At 43.1% G+C, this 19558-nt stretch overlaps 1 protein-coding gene across 7 annotated transcripts in view; it reads right to left on the reverse strand.

Annotated features, from left to right (window-relative positions):
* SCAF8 (SR-related CTD associated factor 8) overlaps positions 1 to 19558 on the reverse strand; it is a 153745-nt gene that overhangs the window by 110494 nt on the left and 23693 nt on the right. The window lies entirely within an intron of this gene.

Raw genomic sequence — 19558 nt, forward strand, 5'->3', positions numbered from 1 at the left:
TTCTCTCTCTCCTCTTATCATTCTCATGAATAAATAAATAAATTCTTTAAAAAAAAAAAAAGAAATATAAAGTGTTTCCAGCTTTTGAAAAGTTTGACAGTTAAAACAAAACAAAACATCATAGTCAATTCTATTCCCAGATATATACTTGAGAACTGAGAAAATGTTCACAGGAAGACTTGTGATTGCCACTCAAACGTCCAGCAAATGTTGAACAACAAAACATCACTCAGTGAAATATTAGCCGTGAAAAGGGAATAAAGTAGGAACTGGACAGTGAAGCACCTCGAAGAGCACAGAGACCACCACCCACAAGGATGGAGAGTCAAGCCCCCAGGTCCCATCCATCCACAGGAGGGTGGGTGAGGTGAGTTTCCTTACGGGTGAAGTAGTGCTACAGGCAGGCGTCTCTCCCTCTCTATTTCCCCCTTCCTTCTCGGTTTTTGTCTCTATTCCAGGAATGAAGAGGGGAGGGGAGTCAGGGAGGGAAGGACAGAGGTGGTACTGGGAGTGACAGATTTCACTGTGCACCAAGCCCCAGCAATATCCCTTGGTGGCATCTACAACATGGTTGAACCTTGAAATCGTTATCCAAAGTTTTTTTGTTTTTTTTTTAACTAAAAAGACTATCTCACATGGTCCCATTTACTTGAAATGTCCAGGAAGGGCAATCTGTTGGGTTTTTGCCTAGCCAGGGGAGCTGGAGAGAAATATGACTTGACCACTTTAGATTCCATGTTTAGCAATAACCCTCTCCAATGACTTTGAACTTGAAATTTTTCACAGAAGCAAAGTATACTGATAGTGCTTAGAGAGAAGACGGAAGCAATTAATAACACGGAGAAATGACGTGACAGCCAAGATAAGTGAATATTAACAGCTGCATTATACTCAACGAGATAACATTTAAACTAACATGTTGCAAAGATTTTTAAAAGCCACGGGAATGTTGGGTTCGAGTTCCCTGGCCCCCACCTAGAGAGGATGCTTCGAGTGGTCTCTATCTCCTCCTGCCCTCCCAGCATAAAATAGAAAGGAAAAAGAAACAAATGGCCAGGAGCGCTGGCTTCACAGTGCTGGCTGGCACCGAGCCCAAGTGATAACCCTTGTGGCGATTTAAAACACACACACACACACACACACACACACACACACAGACACACACACATACATATGCAAGGATGGAAACTAAACTCTGGTCATTTTAGAACACTGAAGAAAAAACAAAGCAAGTTCAACAGATTTTTAAGATAAATTTAAGAAGAATGTGTTGGTCAATTCAAAGTTTGGAGCCTCTATATCTTTCACCCCCGCAGGCTTCTAACCTCTCCCTGACTGACTGCTACGAGCTTCTCTGCAGCTGTATCCTCTTCTCCAGACACCATCACAGTCCCAACTACCTTCACCTCTCACCTGGAGAACACTGACTCCAAGGCCTGTCTTTTCACAAATTAAACCCAGTGAGATTTCTAGTAGCCACCTCCTCCTTCTCCTAGATAACACAGCATATACAACAGCCCGAGTGGCAACCCCACCTACCCTCTCAGCCTCACTCACCCCTTGCTCCCGACACCGCTCCCCACACCAGTCCTCTGATTCGGGCAGTTGCCTTCTATTCATGAAGATTTCACAAACAAACCCTCTAGCTGGAGCGTTCACAGGCCTCTCCATAATTAGCACATACTCCTTTTTCTCAAATAAACGGCCATCTAACTCAGCAAGCCTTCCCTTCCTTCCCAACCAGATCGACAAACGCCTCCTTCCCCCCCCCCCTCACTGAAGTCATTCATCTTGATTCAGTGATCTTAGAAATTCCTTATTACTTGCTGGCATAAATTAGTAACGGCTTTTTGGCCAGCTGACCTGACTTGAAGAAATGCATTTCCCAAGAACCTCTAGTGGTCTATGACCCCTGCATTCATGCCAGCCCTCAAATATTCGTGCCACAAAGCACTGCAGAAAAGGGAATGTCAACCTCCGGATTGCCACGGGCTCCTTTAGATGTTCTTACAGTCAGGCTGTCTCACTTCAGCGATGTGGCTGGTGAGGTCACTTCCCCCCGTTTTTCTCATTCTCTCTACTTACTCAAAAAACTCTCTGACTTGTGCTTCACCTGCCTTGGTACCTGTTCCTAAGTAACTGTCTTGATTTCAACACCTTGTTGGTAGCTGAATCTCCCTTCCCCACTGTCCACTCACTGTCTCCCTTGACTAGACCCTGATACATGTGCTTCTTCTCTGCTGACTTACTCGCCCCCCAATGCCATGCTCATATCTCTCATTGCCAGCCAAAGGACTACTTATGTGATGATTTGCTAATAGCTGATTTTTAAAAAGACTGCCACTAGGGTGAGAGTGACTCACAGCAAGAAACAACGGCCTCAAGTTCCTTTAATTCCATTTAAATTCATTTCAGTAGTCCACCAAAATGTATTCGGGCAAAAAACAATTCTTGAAGAAGTACAAATGTCCAAGTGCTCATACTAGTGCCCTCTTATTGATGACAGCGCTTGACTACATGAACCATGCCAACTGGTCCTTTAAGAAGTTATGCAGACGCCACCATGCCTACAGACAGTTAACAAGGGGACCCAAAACAGTATTTAAGAGTCTCTGCTACAAGTGCTAGGAAGACTGGGCTGAAACATGCAAAGGAATGAAACAGGACCCCCACATAGCACCAGGCAGGAAAGTCAATTCCACATGGATCAAAGACATTTAGACCTGAGGCTATCAAAACAAAGGGGAAAACACAGACAGAACACCCCAAGATGTTTGCCTTGGAAATACCATTGAAGAGGGTGGAGGTAGACAGCATAATGGTTATGCAAAGAGACTCTCATGCCTGAGGCTCCAAAGCCCCAGGCTCAATCCCTTGCACCACCATAATGATGATGGGAGTGGTTTGCACACTTCTATACAGTCAACAACTGTCCAGTAAACCATAATTTCCCTCAAATCGATTTAGGACCAAAAATATATATATATTTAGGACAAAAAAAAAAAAGCAACCGTGTTAGTCAAGGAATTCTGAAGTTTAAGAACTCAAACTCCAGATGCCTGAGTTTTTATTTAGCTTGGATACTTAAAGCTGAAACTTCAGCAATACTTGCAGGACACCTGTCCTAAAGATTTTGAACATGCCAGTCACATAATCTCTTCAATTCTGCAGAGTAAATCTTACTCTGTAACGACAACAGTAATAATCTGAGTCGTCAAGGGATTGTAATATACTCATGGCTTCAATCCCTATCAACCGGCCTTAGAATGTCTGCTTATTTACTTGCCATACACAAAAATAACATCAGCACACTCTTTACTTAAAGCTTACAGGAGATCATATAAATTAAATAAAGGCCATTTTCCCTTAATTATTTAGGAATCCCAAGTTACAGTTCACCTGAGATGCCCTCCGGTGCTTTACTTCTGTAGGAAAAAGAAGTAATAATAAGAACAGAAACCATATCTTGTTTAGTTTTTTCCCTGTTCACCAATGAAAATCATCAGGCAGAAAATAGGTATTTGTTATGGCAAGGTAGGCAGGACAGAAACACCTGAATTCCAATTTCGACTACATTACTTTGTTACACGTTGTTAGACCTCTGAATCCTAGCTTCCTCATTTACAGCACTGAACTGTCTGCATGGAAAATAAAGTATTTAGGGGCCCAGGCAGTGGCACGCTGGATTAAGGGCACATAGTACACAGCGCCAAGGACCAGCACAGGCTCCCCAGCTGCAGGCAGGTTGCTTCACAAGCGGTGAAACATGTCTGCAGATGTCTATCTTTCTCTCTACCTCTCTATGCCCCTCCCCCCAATCAATTTCCCTCTGTTCTATCCAAAAGATAAAAAAAAAAAATCACAGGAGCAGTGGATCTGTAGTGGAGGCACCGCCAGCTCCGGCGATAACCCTGGTGGCAAAAAAAATTAAAAAACAGGGAAATGTTATGCATGTACAAACTATTGTATTTACAGTTGACTGTAAAACATTAATCCCCCAATAAATAAAAAAGTTATACACAGTGTGGGGGGGGATCAGAAATAAAGTGTTTAGAATACACTAGGGTCAAGCACATGTGGTGCGAAGCGCAAGGACCTGCTTAAGGATCCCGGTTCGAGCCCCTGGCTCACCACCTGCAGGGGAGTCACTTCACAGGTGGTGAAGCAGGTCTGCAGGTGTCCTTCTTTCTCCCCTCCTGTCTTCCCTTCCTCTCTTCATTTCTCTCTGTCCTATCCAACAACGACAACTATCAATAACAACAATAACTACAGCAACGATATAACAAGGGCAACAAAAGGGGAGGAAAAAAAACAATTTTTTTTAAAAAATTTAAAAAAAACCTCTTTTGTAAGTATTCTCCATTTAAATACGAATATTTTTTTTAAAGGGTCGAAATAGTTATTTACATTACTAGGAAATACAAGTTCTTCTACAGTCAACATTTTTCATGCGGTAAAATCCTCAATTTTTAATGGAGCACTGATCTACCTTCTTAGCAACTTTCCTAACTTTTCTTTCTTGGGCAGGTGGGGGCTGCTGGACAGACATAACGGAAATCAAATTCAGTTTTGTAAACCATTTTCAACAATGTGAAGTTACCACTTATTGAAGACTTTTATTTTAAATGTATGCACTGTAGAAACTTTGGATACTAACTACTCAGAGATACTGTGTATTTTTCAAAAAGTCCTTAGTTCAAGCCCTTGCTAGCAGGGCATGTGTGTATGTTGGAGGTAGAGACCACTTCACCAGCAGTGGAGCAGTCCTACAGGTGGCTTCTCCCTCCTTTTCTATCCCCCTCACCCTCCCTCTCAATTTCTGACTCTGTCCTATGAATGCATGAATGAATCTTACCAGGGCTTACTGTCTTGTAGCAGTTTCATAAAGAAATGTTTATTTTTCTTAGATGAAACATTGTAGCATGTGTTCACTACTGTCCTATAAACCACTATGTCCCCAATGAAATGACTGGGGAAAGAACAGCATTTATCTCTACCCAGAGAGCTCATCATGCCATAATTCACCGACCATATTCGCCTTGGATTCTGCTAGTTTGTGTTTACTTTCCAATTTTAAAAAATGGGTTGTACATATATGTCAATGAATCCACTATAAAGCATTTGCCCCCTCAATTAAAAAAAAAATGCTGCTTGTGTTTATAAACATGTCATTTACATATGTTTTTATGTTTGTAACTTTCATGGTTTTTTGGTAAATATTTACATACAAACACAATCTATATATAGGATACTATATATATATGTATATATATCTGCATACAACAAAACTATTTTAAGATACACTTAAATAGATTTTCAAACACAATTAATTTTATTAAGTAAAGCTACTTCAGAGTTCCTTTTTGAAATAGCTGGAGTTTGGGGCCGGGTGGCGGCGCACCTGGCTGAGTGACATGTTACAGTGTGAAATAGCTGGAGTCTAAGTGTGTATGTTTAAGTTGTGTATTTAAAATGTCTTAGATTTAGAAATTCAGTGAACTTTTGAACCTAACACATGGCTCTGAAGACAGAGTTTCTTCATAGTTTCCCCTCTGTACAATTGAAGCCTTCTACCTACTCCAGGGTGGCTCAACCCTGAGCAAACACAAGCCTCTAGGACCTCTACTGAAAGACTTTATTTGTTGAGAACTTTACGAACATCCCTGTATTCACTAAAGGAGTAATGAATCTGTCCTAGTCCATTAGCGTTTTAAAACCTGTACAGTAGGTAATTCGCTGTCTATGAAGAAACTACATTTAATCTATCTTTAGATGTACAAGATGACACAGCCCAGCATAAGGCAGTTAATAATAAAAAAAAAAATCATCCAGCTGAAAACGTCCTTGGCCACTGTCATTTTGACCATCATCCTATTTAGATGCATCACCCCATCACCAAAAACTGGAAAGACAGATGAGGGCGGGTGGCAGAGCCCAGGACCCGCTTACAGGACCCGCTTACAGGACCCGCTTACAGGACCCGCTTACACGACCCGCTTACAGGACCCGCTTACAGGACCCGCTTACAGGACCCGCTTACACGACCCGCTTACAGGACCCGCTTACAGGACCCGCTTACACGACCCGCTTACAGGACCCGCTTACAGGACCCGCTTACACGACCCGCTTACAGGACCCGCTTACAGGACCCGCTTACAGGACCCGCTTACACGACCCGCTTACACGACCCGCTTACACGACCCGCTTACAGGACCCGCTTACACGACCCGCTTACAGGACCCGCTTACACGACCCGCTTACACGAAGCCCCAGATTTGATCCTCACTCCACACACCAGACTGAGCAGTGCTCTGGTTAGCTGCCCCCCTTTCAAGAGATAAAGAATTAGAACGGTATCTATCCCCTTCCACACTATAAAGGGGAACGTAATATCCTCTTTCTCTCTTTCTCCCCCTCCCCTTTCAAGATTTTATTTATTTATCAATGACAAAGATAGCAGAGAGAGAAAGAACCAGACATCACTCTGGTACGTGTGCTGCCAGGGATTGAACTTGGGACCTCATGCTTGAGAGTCCAGTGCTTTATCCACTGTGCCACCTCTCAGACCACAAGAAATGTAATTCTCCCACTCCCTCTCTCGATTTATTTATTTATTTATTTATTTGGTCACTGAACTGGGGCTTTACTTCTTCAAGATACAAAGACAGGGCTAGACAGAGAGACACTACAGCACTGGGTGAAATGCACGCTATCTATCCACCTGAGCTCTCCTGCAGACCCTCTCCCTCTCCTCAAAAGTTGATTTTTGAAAGAAAACACACCATGAGTTCACACTGGTGAATGCTGAAGAAGAAACGAAAGGCATTTCGGGGCCTTTCTCCTCTGCCTGATGCCCCCACCTCTACTGAGTCAGGTCAGCCCTGCACCGGAGGCCTTGGCCTACCCAGTCTCTGGTATATAATCCCACCACCATTTCTTGGGGCACGGCTCCCTGCAGCTACCACCTCTACCAGATTCTGAAGTGGCGGCTGTTCTCTGTTACCTGATTTCATCAAACTCACCCCTCAGTAAAAGACTGAGCTTTCTTGGGGTTCTCTGTTAATAGTTGATGGAACCACTTACACTAACAAGCCTGTGAACTCTTCTTCCCAAATGGAATTTCTCCCCTGCTATGTTTTGTCAGGTGACAATTCTTTACATTTCAACTACATCCATCTGTCCCGAATGACTGAAATGAAGCTCCAGTATTGATATGCCTCTTCCTTTGGGCTCTCCAGGTTTTATTTCAAGAGAAAGGTACTAGGATTTCAGTCTGACTCATTCTGTTTCAAAAAAACAGTACTCAATGAACTTGTAGCATTTGATCTCTATTAGGTCACTTGCAGACACATCACTGTGTATTTTCTGATCTGAAAGAAATGTCAAATCAGTGTCTAATGACTTCAATCAAGGTTTGAGAAATCTTTTACCTAAACCAATATATCTTGGCCATGTCTCTTCAAAAAAAAACTTATTTGCAATAAAGAATTTAAAAAGTGGTTCACTACTAACTAGATCAGTGGCCAGCAAAGCAAAACATTTTAGACTCTGTGGGTCACACTACTTAGGTGGTGTACCCATGCACGAGAAAGCAGACACAATCTGTGTATCTGTATGTGAAGTGTGCAGGGTATGTTTCAAAGGAACTTAAAAAAAAAAAGGCCAGGCCCTGATCTGGTATTTCTCCCCAAAGCACCCCTCTCTCTAAATTTTATTGATTTTCTGGATAAAGATGGAGAAACTGGGAAGGAAGGGGGAGGCAGACTGGGAGAAAGAAAGACACCCACAACCCCATGTCACCACTTGTGCAGCTGCCCTCCTGCAGGCGGGGGCCAGGGACTTGAACCCAGGTCCTTGTGCATGACAATGTCCACTCAACCAGGTGCACCACACCAACCAGGCTCCCTGGGGTACTACTATTTCTCAATCCCACAAATTCTGTGGTTTTATTTCCTTCTTTTTCTTTCTTTTTTTTTTTTTTGTAATAAACACTATGCACTGAGTAAAGCTCACTACTCAGAATGTAACAAAATGCCTTCATGTGGGCTATCTCAAGCATGCTCTTCACTCACCCTTTCCTACACTGAGCAACTACCAGATCTCCAGATATTCATTAAATTCAGATAAAATCTTGTTCGTTTACAGGTTAATCTTGTGCTTTCAAGGTTGCTGGGTCTCTCTCTGACCAACAGTTAACCTTAAGGGGAATCTAAACTATCAATAAAACAATCATTCTAATCCATATTTCTCAATATTGCTCCTTTCAGACCATGAAGAGATTAAGACCCCTCAAATTCCCAAAGAAAGAAAAGAAAGAAAAGAAAACCACAAAAATTCCTAGAACCAACATGATCTTGATACTCTGATGCAAGACAGCATGCTGATATTTTTCTTATCTTCGGAATGGGAGGGCAGTAAAAGAGATAAAGAGAAAGGAATGAATGAATGATTGCAGGCTAATGAATCAGAAAATCAGAAAGTGGAAGGGTGAAGAGAAGGGCCCAGGGTGGTAGCACATGCCAGCTGAGTGCACAAGGACCCACGTGCAAGCCCACAATCCCCACCTGCAGGGGGAAAGCTTCAAAAGTGATAAAGCAGGGCTACGGGTGTCTCTCTCCCCCTCTATCTCCCTCGCTCCTTTTGATTTATAACTGTCTCTATCTAACAAATAAAGATATTAAAAAAACTTTTATCAGCAGAAGACATCACAAATTAAAAGAAAGAAATTTTAAGAAGCAGAAATGAGAGAAGACTAGTAATTGACAAACAGGAAACCGGAGGCTGGGAGTATTACCCTGTACAAGGACCCAGATTCAAGCTCCCAGTCCCACATGCAGGGGCAAGTTTCAAGTTAAAGCAGTGTTGCAGGGGTCTCTCTGTCTCTTTCTCTCTTGCCACTTCTCCCTCTCTCTCAATTTCTCTCTGTTCTATGAAATAAAATTAAGTTAAATATTTATTTATTTATTCCTTTTTGTTGCCCTTGTTTTTATTGTTGTAGTTATTATTGTTGTTGTTATTGATGTCGTCGTTGTTGGATACGACAGAGAGAAATGAAGAGCGGAGGGGAAGACTGAGAGGGGGAGAGAAAGACAGACACCTGCAGACCTGCTTCACCGCTTGTAAAGCGACCCCCCTGCAGGTGGGGAGCTGAGGCTCGAACCAGGATCCTTACACTGGCCCTTGCACTTCACGCCACCTGCACGTAACCTGCGCTGTGCTACCGCCCACCTACCTAAATTTTCTTTAAATAGGAAAACTGAAGCCACAGCATACACAAAAGATAGGACCAAAAAGGGAAATAATTTATCCTGTACAATTCCAAGATTCAACCTTCAGACCCAAGGTATTACAGAAGGCAAGGAGAGAGAGCACAGATCAAGCAAACTTCTTCCACGGCAGCAATGAATCAATGGATGTCTAAAACTGACCATCCAATAAACGGTGGGCTGGCAAAACAGCTCGGCTGGACCATGCCCTGTCAGGCACGCGGCCGGCCCAGGCTTGAGCCTCTCACTCCTGCCTGCACCTGCGCGGGAAAGCTTCCCAAGCAGAGGGGCAGAGAGCTGCTGTCTGCTTTCCCTTTTCCTTCTCCCTCCCACTCTGTCACTCTCTACTTAAAGATGGCCAAGCAAGCAGGAATGATGAAGTCGCGTAGTCACCATGCCCCAGCGATTACCCTGGTGACTACACACACACACACACACACACACACACACACACACACACACACACACACACTTATATATATTAAAAATTGATCCCTGTTAGTTCACTTCATCAAGTCTCCCCTCAGTTAAGACTATTTTGACCTTTCTGAGCTTCCTGACACTTCAATCCCTGTATTTCTTTGGGAAATCTAGCATAAGGTGAGAAGAAAAAGCTTTCAATAAAATCTCGTTTGTGTGGTCCGGGAGGTGGAGCAGTGATAAAGCACTGGACTCTCAAGCATGAGGCCCTGAGTTCGATCCCTGGCAGCACATGTGCCAGAGTGATGTCTCGCTCTTTCTCTCTCCTCCTATCTTTCTCATTAATAAATAAAATCTTTTAAAAAATCTCATTTGTATGTAAACAAATAATTGTTATTCTAAAAAACATGTATATTTAAAACAACCCTGTTCTATCTCTACTTGCCAACACTGACCCTCCAACAAAATATCTGTGCCGAACTCCCAACACCCAGCATGTCTGTACTTCGACAGAAAGGAATTTACTTTAGAGATCATTAAGATTATGGAGTGAGGCCCTGATCCAGCAGGGTTAGTGTCTCTGTAATGACACCTCTCTCCCACCCCTATGAGGACACACGAGGGCCTGGCTACTGGACCCCAAAGTGGCTATGAGGGTGTGAGCTAATCTCAATGCACAGAGATCTGGCAAACAACAGAGAGAAGACCTTGGTTCCTTCAGCATGGCAAGGCACTATATTCAGTCAGTAACCTGAATGCAGTGAGAAGTCTGAGAGCATGGCATGGTGACACCTTCATTTCAGGCTTCTAAGACAATCAGCAGAGGACTCAACTGTCCAGTGATAGGACCCTGAGCCACAGAAATTGTGAAACAAAAACATGGGATCTATCATAAGCTATAGTTTGTGACAATCTGTCAGACAGCGATGGAAAACTGATACAGTAGAACAAAGCTGTAATTTCTCATTTTCTAACTAGATCATACTGATTTCTAAATTGTCACAAATATTTATGTGAAAAATCAATTAGCTAAAGCTAAAAATTAACTATTAAAATGGTAGGATTTTGATTTTCTCTAAATAGCTATAAAAAGCAAAACCAGAAATTCAGTATTTTGCATAGGATAAAAAGGAAAGCCAGCTCTCCTCTGTCTCCCTCTTCTGTCTAAAAAAATAAAAATGAAAAAAGTTAATATGGGGGCTGAAAAATGGCATACCCAGTTGAAAGCACATGTTACATACTGAAGGACTTGGGTTCAAGTCCTGTCCCCTCCTGTAGGGAAGAAGTTTCACGAACCATGAAGCGGTGCCACAGGTCTCTCTCTCTCTCTCCCTCTCCCTCTCCCTCTCCTATAAAATTGGGAGAGAGAGAGAGAGAAAAAAAAAGTCCAGAGAGGATTCATTATGCAGGCATCAAGTCCCAGGCAGAGTCCCAGAAGCCCGGTGGTAATAACAACATAACATATTAAATGCATTTAACAACTGTGATCAAGGAACATTAGCAGTGTCACTCTCCAGCTGGTAAGTAGCACAGTGGTGATGCAAAAACCCTGTGTGCCTTAGGCTGGGGTTCTGGGCTCAATCTTCAGCCCTCCATGTATCAGAGTAATGCTCTGGCCTTCATCTCATGTGAAGCTCTCTCTCAAATGTAGTAACTAAATCTTGTAAAAGTGCTTGCAAGGGTATGACAAATTAAAATGGTAATAAGCTTTCAAACTAAGTATCTTTCCCTATGAGTGCTTTTCACATAAATATCTGCTTTGTTATTATGCAAAATACCCCATTTCTTTTTTTTTATTTTTTTAAATATTTTATTTTATTTATTCCCTTTTGTTGCCCTTGTTGTTTTATTGTTGTAGTTATTATTGTTGTTGTTGTTGTTGTTGGATAGGACAGAGAGAAATGGAGAGAGGAGGGGAAGATAGAGAGGAGGAGAGAAAGATAGACACCTGCAGACCTGCTTCACCACCTGTGAAGCGACTCCCCTGCAGGTGGGGAGCCGGGGTTCGAACCGGGATCCTTATGCCGGTCCCTTGTGCTTTGCGCCACCTGCACTTAACCCGCTGTGCTACAGCCCGACTCCCAAAAATACCCCATTTCTAAAGCATGGCAGGTGTCTAAGGGAAATATTACAGTTTTGAATAGCAATAGAAAAGCTACATTTTTAGAACCTAAATAATAATTTTAAAATGTATTAGTAACAAAAGTTATAATGAGGTCTCACATCTCCCCCAACTAAACAACTAAATTTAGTACACAGAGCTAAAGAACCAAAGTTTAGTACACAATTTGCAAGGGTGGTCCGGGAGGTGACGCCGTTGATAAAATACTGGACTCTCAAGCATGAGGTCCCAAGTTCAATCCCCGGCAACACATGTACCAGTCTGTCTCTCTCTCTCTTCCTATATAAACGGGTTAAGCGCACGAGATGCGAAGCGCAAGGACCAATGTAAGGATCCCAGTTCGAGGCCCCGGCTCCCCACCTGCAGGGGAGTCGCTTCACAGGCGGTGAAGCAGGTCTGCAGGTGTCTGTCTTTCTCTCCCCCTCCTCTCTCCATTTCTCTCTGTCTTATCGAACGACAGCAACAACAGCAATAATAATAACCACAACAATGATAAAACTAGGGCAACAAGGGATTCGACTTCCGGAGGCGGAGCTACGAGCAGCAGATCGCTTTCTCTCCTCTCCTCTCCTCTCCCGGATCAACTAGGAATACCAAAGGAGACCACCCGGACCGAAACAAGACAGGACTAGAATGACCACAGAAAGCCAGTAAATCACCCGTGAGTACAAACACGCGTGGCTGGTGACAGAGAGGAGAGAGGGGCCTAAGGAGAGACTAAGTGACTGCTAACAGTTCAACAGTTTGTCAGTGGAAAACAAGGGCAACAAAAGGGGGGGAAAATGGTTTCCAGGAGCAGTGGATTCGTGGTACAGGCACCGAGCCCCAGCAATAACCCTGAAGGCAATAAATAAATAAATAAATTTTTAAATGCAAGGTCCTTCAATTCAACTTATAAATTTGCATATCCCTGGAGTAAAGAAGGTTAAAAACGTTTTTTTAAAAAAGTACATAGGGGTAGTTAGGGAAGTGGCATGGCATAGGGTCCTGAGTTCAACCTCTGCATATGCCCTGATTCTCTCTCACACAAAAACACAGGACACAAGGGCTGGGAGCCAACACAATAATTTCGCACCAGACTTTAATGCTTGAGGCCCCAGGTACAATCCTTAGTAAAACCCAAAAGCCAGAGCTGAGGTACGGTTCTGTTTTTTTCTCTCTCATGGAGATAAATAAATCTGTAAAAAGGCACAGGGCCAGGCGACAGCTCAGTGTGTTAGAAGTATACAACTTGTATGCCTGAGGCCACAGACTCAACTTCTGAAACCACTGTTTGCCAGAAATGAGGTGTTTTTTTTTTTTTTTTAAGTATACATGAGCTATATATAGTGAGCCAGGATGGAATAAGTCAACTACAGATTTTTCTACCAACTAACTTACCCTAAATGTAAAAAAAAACACTAATTGAGGACTCGAGTAAACTGGTCATGTTGTCAACCTGAACAATGGTCTATGAAGCAGGAGGGAGAGAGGGCTGTCTGTGGAACCTGAGGTAGATTTCAGTGCTGTGTTCTCTCCTGGCTTTGATCCCAGAACTGGCAGATTCAAATGAGGAAGCCACTACCAGGAGCAAAAACACTAGAGGAAACCTCCTATCTCCCCCAGAAGATGCCTTAAAGGATGGATTTCTCCATGCTCCAGAGTGGGGGCTGGAGGATCAGCTCCCCTTTCTCTCCTGGCCCTGCCCTGCCCAAGGACTGCAGTGCTGTTACCATACCCATAGCAAGCCCTAACACTTGCACAGAGGAACTAGGTTCCTTAGACACAGGCACTAGGAAACAAGAACACTGGATGCCCTTATACTTATACTGTGCGTGGATTTAAATCCTGGGCACATCCTAGAAGAATGAAACAGACCCAGAGAAGCCCAGTAAGGGCTCTGAAACCCAACTGTACAAGCCACAAACGCCGAGGCTAAACCTGGGTGCCTAAGTGCCTGGCACAGCTAATCAACAAAAAGAAATGCCTGGTAGCTACACTAGACACAACAGCCACAGAGTGGAAGCAGCCTAGATGCCCATCCACAGACAGATGACTAAAGAAGTTATGGGATCTAGACTCCAAGGAATACTACTCTGCCGTCAAGATGAAGATGTATCCTTTGGGACAAAATGGGTGAAACTGGAGATGATTACACTTGGAATTTATACTTGGATTATAATTGGAAAAGAAAAACAGAAACAAACTAGAAGTTGTTTCTTTTTTTTTTTTTTAAAGTTGTTTCTAAGACTTGTGAGAACTCTGGTGGTTCTCTTTGGAAGTGGGAGGTTGGGGATACAGAATTCTAGTGGTGGGTGTGGTGTGGACTATACACTGTAATATTACAATCTGGCAACCTACTATTAATCACACACACACACATTCAAAAATCTGATAAACTGAACTAACAGTAGAAATACCACAAAAAGGCAAGGCAGAATTTACATCCTTAACTTACTCAAAGTGAATGCCAGCTAAAAAAGTAAAAAGAAGAAGAAAAGAAAAAAAAAAAAAATCAACATTCTCTGTTGTTGTGCGCCGTGGAGAAGAGAGGGGGTCCGGAGCGAAGAGGAAACACAAATCTTTATTTGCGCTGGCACCTCAGAGTTGGGTGCTAGAGAAGCAGGTTGGGCCACGTGGAGGTAGCGAAAATGGCCGCCTCACGCAGTAACCTTTCCTGCGTCTGAACACCAAAGTGAAGCTCCGGTTAAGAGAGAGAGGTGCGGAAGAAGGGCTTTTATAGGAGCAGCTTTTGTGAGAATGGGAAGGGGGAGGAGTAACCATAGCACTCCAGGATAGGATGATAACTCTCGAGAAAATGGGAGGGGGGAGGAGTGACCAAAGCACTCCAAATATCGCAGGGAAATAGACAATGCCCTGAGGGCACAACATGGCCCAACTCTCGGGAACCAGCAGTAGCCTGAGGGGACAACGTGGCAGATGTGACTGCATCTGCACAATTTCCCAGCAGTTCTCCAGAGATTTTCATGAAGTCCTACAATATATCAACAGGAAATGTGTACAAGCCAAACTTAGCATACCAAAGCACACACGTGCGCGCGCACATGCACACACACACACACACACACACACACGAGGAGATATGTCCACACTGCCCAAAGGAAAGGGGGAAAGGCCATCATTGGTGTTATTCCCAAGGTAACACTGATGCTGCATGATCACAAAGATCTGAAACGTGACGTTCTTAGTAAGATAGAGGGAAAAAAAACTTCTTGAAGTAAATGAAAAAATAGAAGGTTTCAGCAGATAAAGGAACCACAAGAACCAGATGGGTGGGTGGCCGTGGTAACAGCGCAGCTGGCAAAGTACAGGCCTTGCCTGCCTGGGCTCCTGGTTCAAACCCAGCATTTTATGTCTGAGAGGTGCTCTTCCTTCTCTTTCATAATAATAACAACAAGCAAATGGAAGTTTTAGGACTGAATACTAGAGTATTAGGAGTAATCTGGCTCTAAATACAAGAGTAGTTAAAGTTTTACTAATGACTTTTTAAGAAGCACAATGGTGGCTGAGAGAGAGCTCACCTAGTGAAGCATCAGACATTCACGCCCGAGGTTCCCCGCTTGATCTCTGCTGTCAGCGGTACCACAGTGGTGGTCTGGCTTCTCTATTCCTCCTTTCTGCCTCATGTGAAATTCTTTCTCATATGTAATAGATCTTTTTACCCTCACTATAAGGCACCAATGGTAGGGACTGCCCCACTCTGTGAAGAAAGGCTGGGCCAGCTGACTCTGTCACTCAAGGAAGACTGGTTCTGAAATGTGCACAGCCTAGAATGTTCCCAGATGTGGCACGGGCTGCAAGCTCAGACTGACAGGGACTTGCTCAGAGGTTACACAGGCTCCTGTGCTAAATATACGTGGGCCCTGGGTCAGATTGGTGTGGTAAACAATTAATTGCATTTATATATTCTCTTCAAGTTTGGGAGCTACTCTGTGCCCTAATCCAGTTTTCTAGCCCTATTCTCAACTTTGATTATAGTATTTTTAGCCTACTTCCATGTTAACTACCAAGCTCAGGCAAAAATCACTAAAGCCATGGGCCCCAATGAACAGACCTCCTAGCTTTCTACCACCCTAAGAGCCCTATTCTCACCTGCTCTATTGCTACCTTCTGGTTCCCATCTATTAAACATTCTGTCCTGCCTCATAACTTACTGCGTTTCAGACAGCAAGTTGAGGATGCTACTATGATTCCTTCCTGAACTCCCTGGCCAGACAACCTCGCTGGTGTGTCCCAGAACCTCACCTCTCCAGAGCCCTACCCCTCCATGGAAAGAGAGAAAAAGGCTGAAGGTATGGATCAACATGCCAACACCCATGTCCAGTGGAGAAGCAATTACAGAAGCCAGAACTCCTACCTTCTGCATCCCAAAAATAATCTTGGTCTCCCAGAGAGGAGAAATGTTAGAGGAAGATGACCAAAGGGCTCTGAAACCCAATTCCATCAGGACCCACAAAGAGGAAAAAGGGCATTCAGAAGTAGGAATAGGTGTAGCTGTGACTTAAAATGGAAAAGGCAGGACCACAGAAAAAATGGGCAAAGATAAGATAGACAGACAGGCAGGCAGGCAGGCAGACAGGCAGGCAAACAGACAGGCAGGCAGGCAAGCAGACAGGCAGGCAGGCAGGCAGGCAGGCAGGCAGGTGGATACAGATAAATAACAGTCAAGCCCTATCTGTGACCTTAGGAGAATCACTCAAAGTTCCCAATGGAGGGAATGGGGCCACAGAACTCTCTGGTGGTGGCAACAGTGTAGAATTATACCCAATATTTTGTAAATCACTTTTAAAAAAGATTTATTACAAAGTTATACTGCGAGAGAGAAAATTAACAGGCAGGGGTAGATGTCATAATGGTTATGCAAAGAGACTCATGCCTGAGACTCACCCCACACACACCCTACCATAAGGCAGAGCTGAGTAGTGCTCTGGTAAAAAAGAAAAGAGAAGGGGGGGAATTGGATACACATACTTTCCTGGCTTGTACATTTAACAAGAATAAGACAGTTACTTGACACTGTGAGCTATCTCTTCATCTCCACCCATAAACATACTAATGTAGATATCAGACATGTGAAATGACTAACATAAATTGCTTGCAATAATCAAAACTTTACAAATATAAAAGTGCAACAGTAAGACCAGGAGTGAAGCTAACAGAGTACACACGTCTACCTGCTATGCTCTAAGAATCGGGTCTGGGGCTCAGCACCAAATGGAAACACCAGGTAGCACAGGCTTTTAGGCAATGCCTAAAACACCTTATTTAACATAAGTCTTCAAATATATGCTGATTTAAGTTAATACACTAACTTACTGGGTTCCAGGAGTAATCCAGTAACCAAAATACAAGATAGCAAAAAAAACTTCTTTAGCTTTTCCTATCTAAATGTATTTAAATGCAATCGATCTATTTTACTCAAAAAGTGGAATGCTAAAATAAGGGTGATACACATTTCTTCTGCTAGACAGCTTTACTTTTTTTATCTTTATCTATTGGATAGAGACTTCCAGAAATTGGGAGGGAAGAGGGGAGAGAGAGGGGGAGAGAGAAAGAGAGAGAGAGAGAGAGATAGAGAGACCTGCAGCACTGCTTCACCACTCATGAAGCTTCCCCACTGCAGGTGGGGACCAGGGTTTTGAACCTGGGTCCTTGAGCATTGTAACATGTGCACTTAGCCAGTAAAAACTTTACTTTTAATAATCTTCACAATCTTCTGCCTACAACCCTATTCTTATTCATGGAAATAAAGAACTATGTCAATGCAGCTGAATGATTCAATCTGAAACAATCCCCAATACCATTCATAGAATTATTTTCAAATTTACTAGGAATCCACAAAGCTCTCACAGTATTCTTAGATCAATAAAGTTTTATTAAGATAAAATCAACAAAAAACAAAGAATTGGGAAATATGTATGTGACCAAATTTAACCAATTAATATTCCAAAGCTTAATGGTCAGCTAAGTCAAGCAGAACCAACATACACTGACTGGCTTCTAAAGGATACACACACACACACACACACACACACACACACACCTAATTTCACAAAGAAAAAAAAAAAAAGGTGACTGTTAGTAGGTAACAATCCACTGAGGTGAAAGCCGAGATTGACTCACACAGATACAGCATTATTATAACAGATTTCAGGCATTCTGAAATTTGTGATTGCAAGTCATGACAGTTCATCCTTGGAAACAAAGATCATGCTAATTTAACTGTGAAGGAAAAAAAACCTGAAGGATGCATATTAATAAGCTTATCCATGCACAAGGATCCAGGTTGAATGAAGCTCTTGGTCCCCACCTAGAGGTGGGGGGAGAGAAGTTCAAGAGCCATGGAGCAGGTGTCTCTGTCTCTCTTTATCATTCTCTATCAAAAAGAAAAAAATGGCCACCAGGCATGATGGAGTCATGTAGGCCATCAATTCCAACAATAATTCCTAGTGGCAAAAAAACAAACAAAAAAAAAAAAGTTGGTGCAGGAATAAACAATTTACTTAATTACTAGTACTGAAAATACTCCTTATTTCCCATTCACAATCTAATATATATATAAAATCTGGACATATCTGGGGAATCTCCAAATTTTCCCTCATGAAAACAAGAAGATATGGCATAATTAGTGCCAAAGTATTATAAAAGATGCTCCTAGGGAAGTTATGCTGACAAACTACAAACCCAGTTGGAAACATCAGAAAGATTCAAGAAAGAAAATGGAGTCAAGGGGCCAGGCGGTGGCGCACCTGGTTAAGTGCACACATTACAGTGCACAAGGACCCAGGTTCAAGTCCCTGGTCCCCACATGCAGGGGGAAAGCTTCACGAGTGGTGAAACAAGGCTGCAGGTGTCTCTCTTTTTCTCCCTATCGTCCTCTCCCCTCTCAATGTCTCTCTGTCTCTATCCAATAATAAACAGGCTGACTAGAGAAAAGGACATTCCTGCCAGATGATTCTGCTTCCGCTGTACTTATATAACACATCTGCATATGTCTCTTTATGAACACTATTTTTCAAAAAGGACTAGAAATGACATATTTCCTAATGTTAAGATTAAGATCTCCATAGAACTGTTTTCCTACGAGGAATCACTGAATTATCAAAACAAGACAGACAGTAGTACCTAGTACATAGCTTTGCATATAGTATCTACTGTCTCATTTCACAGCATCACATAAAATGCGTGTAAGCTCTTAACATACTAATTTACAAGTATCTTATAAAAGTGGCCTTAAAGGGAGTCGGGTGGTAGCGCAGCAGATTAAGCGCAGGTGGCGCAAAGCGCAAGGGCCGGTGTAAGGATCCCTGTTGGAGTCCCGGCTCCCCCACCTGCGAGGGAGTCGCTTCACAAGAGGTGAAGCAAGTCTACAGGTGTCTCTTTCCTCCTCTGTCTTCCCCTCCTCTCTCCATTTCTCAGTCCTATCCAACAATGATGACATCAACAACAACAACTACAACAATAAAACAAGGGCAACAAAAGGGAATAATGAAAAATTTTTTTTTAAGTCTGGGGAACTGGGCGGTAGCACAGCGAGTTAAGTGGAGGTGGCGCCAAGCGCAAGGACAGGGCATAAGGATCTCTGGCTCCCCACCTGGAGGGGGTCGCTTTGCCAGTGGTGAAGCAGATCTGCAGGTGTCGTCTATCTTTCTCTCCTCTGCCTTCCCCTCCTCTGTCCTATCACAACAATCGCTCTGACAACAGTAACACAACAACTACAGCAAGCGCAACAAGGGCAACAAAATGGGAA

This window comes from Erinaceus europaeus, chromosome 13, assembly GCF_950295315.1.
Source record: "Erinaceus europaeus chromosome 13, mEriEur2.1, whole genome shotgun sequence".
Lineage (NCBI taxonomy): Eukaryota > Metazoa > Chordata > Mammalia > Eulipotyphla > Erinaceidae > Erinaceus > Erinaceus europaeus.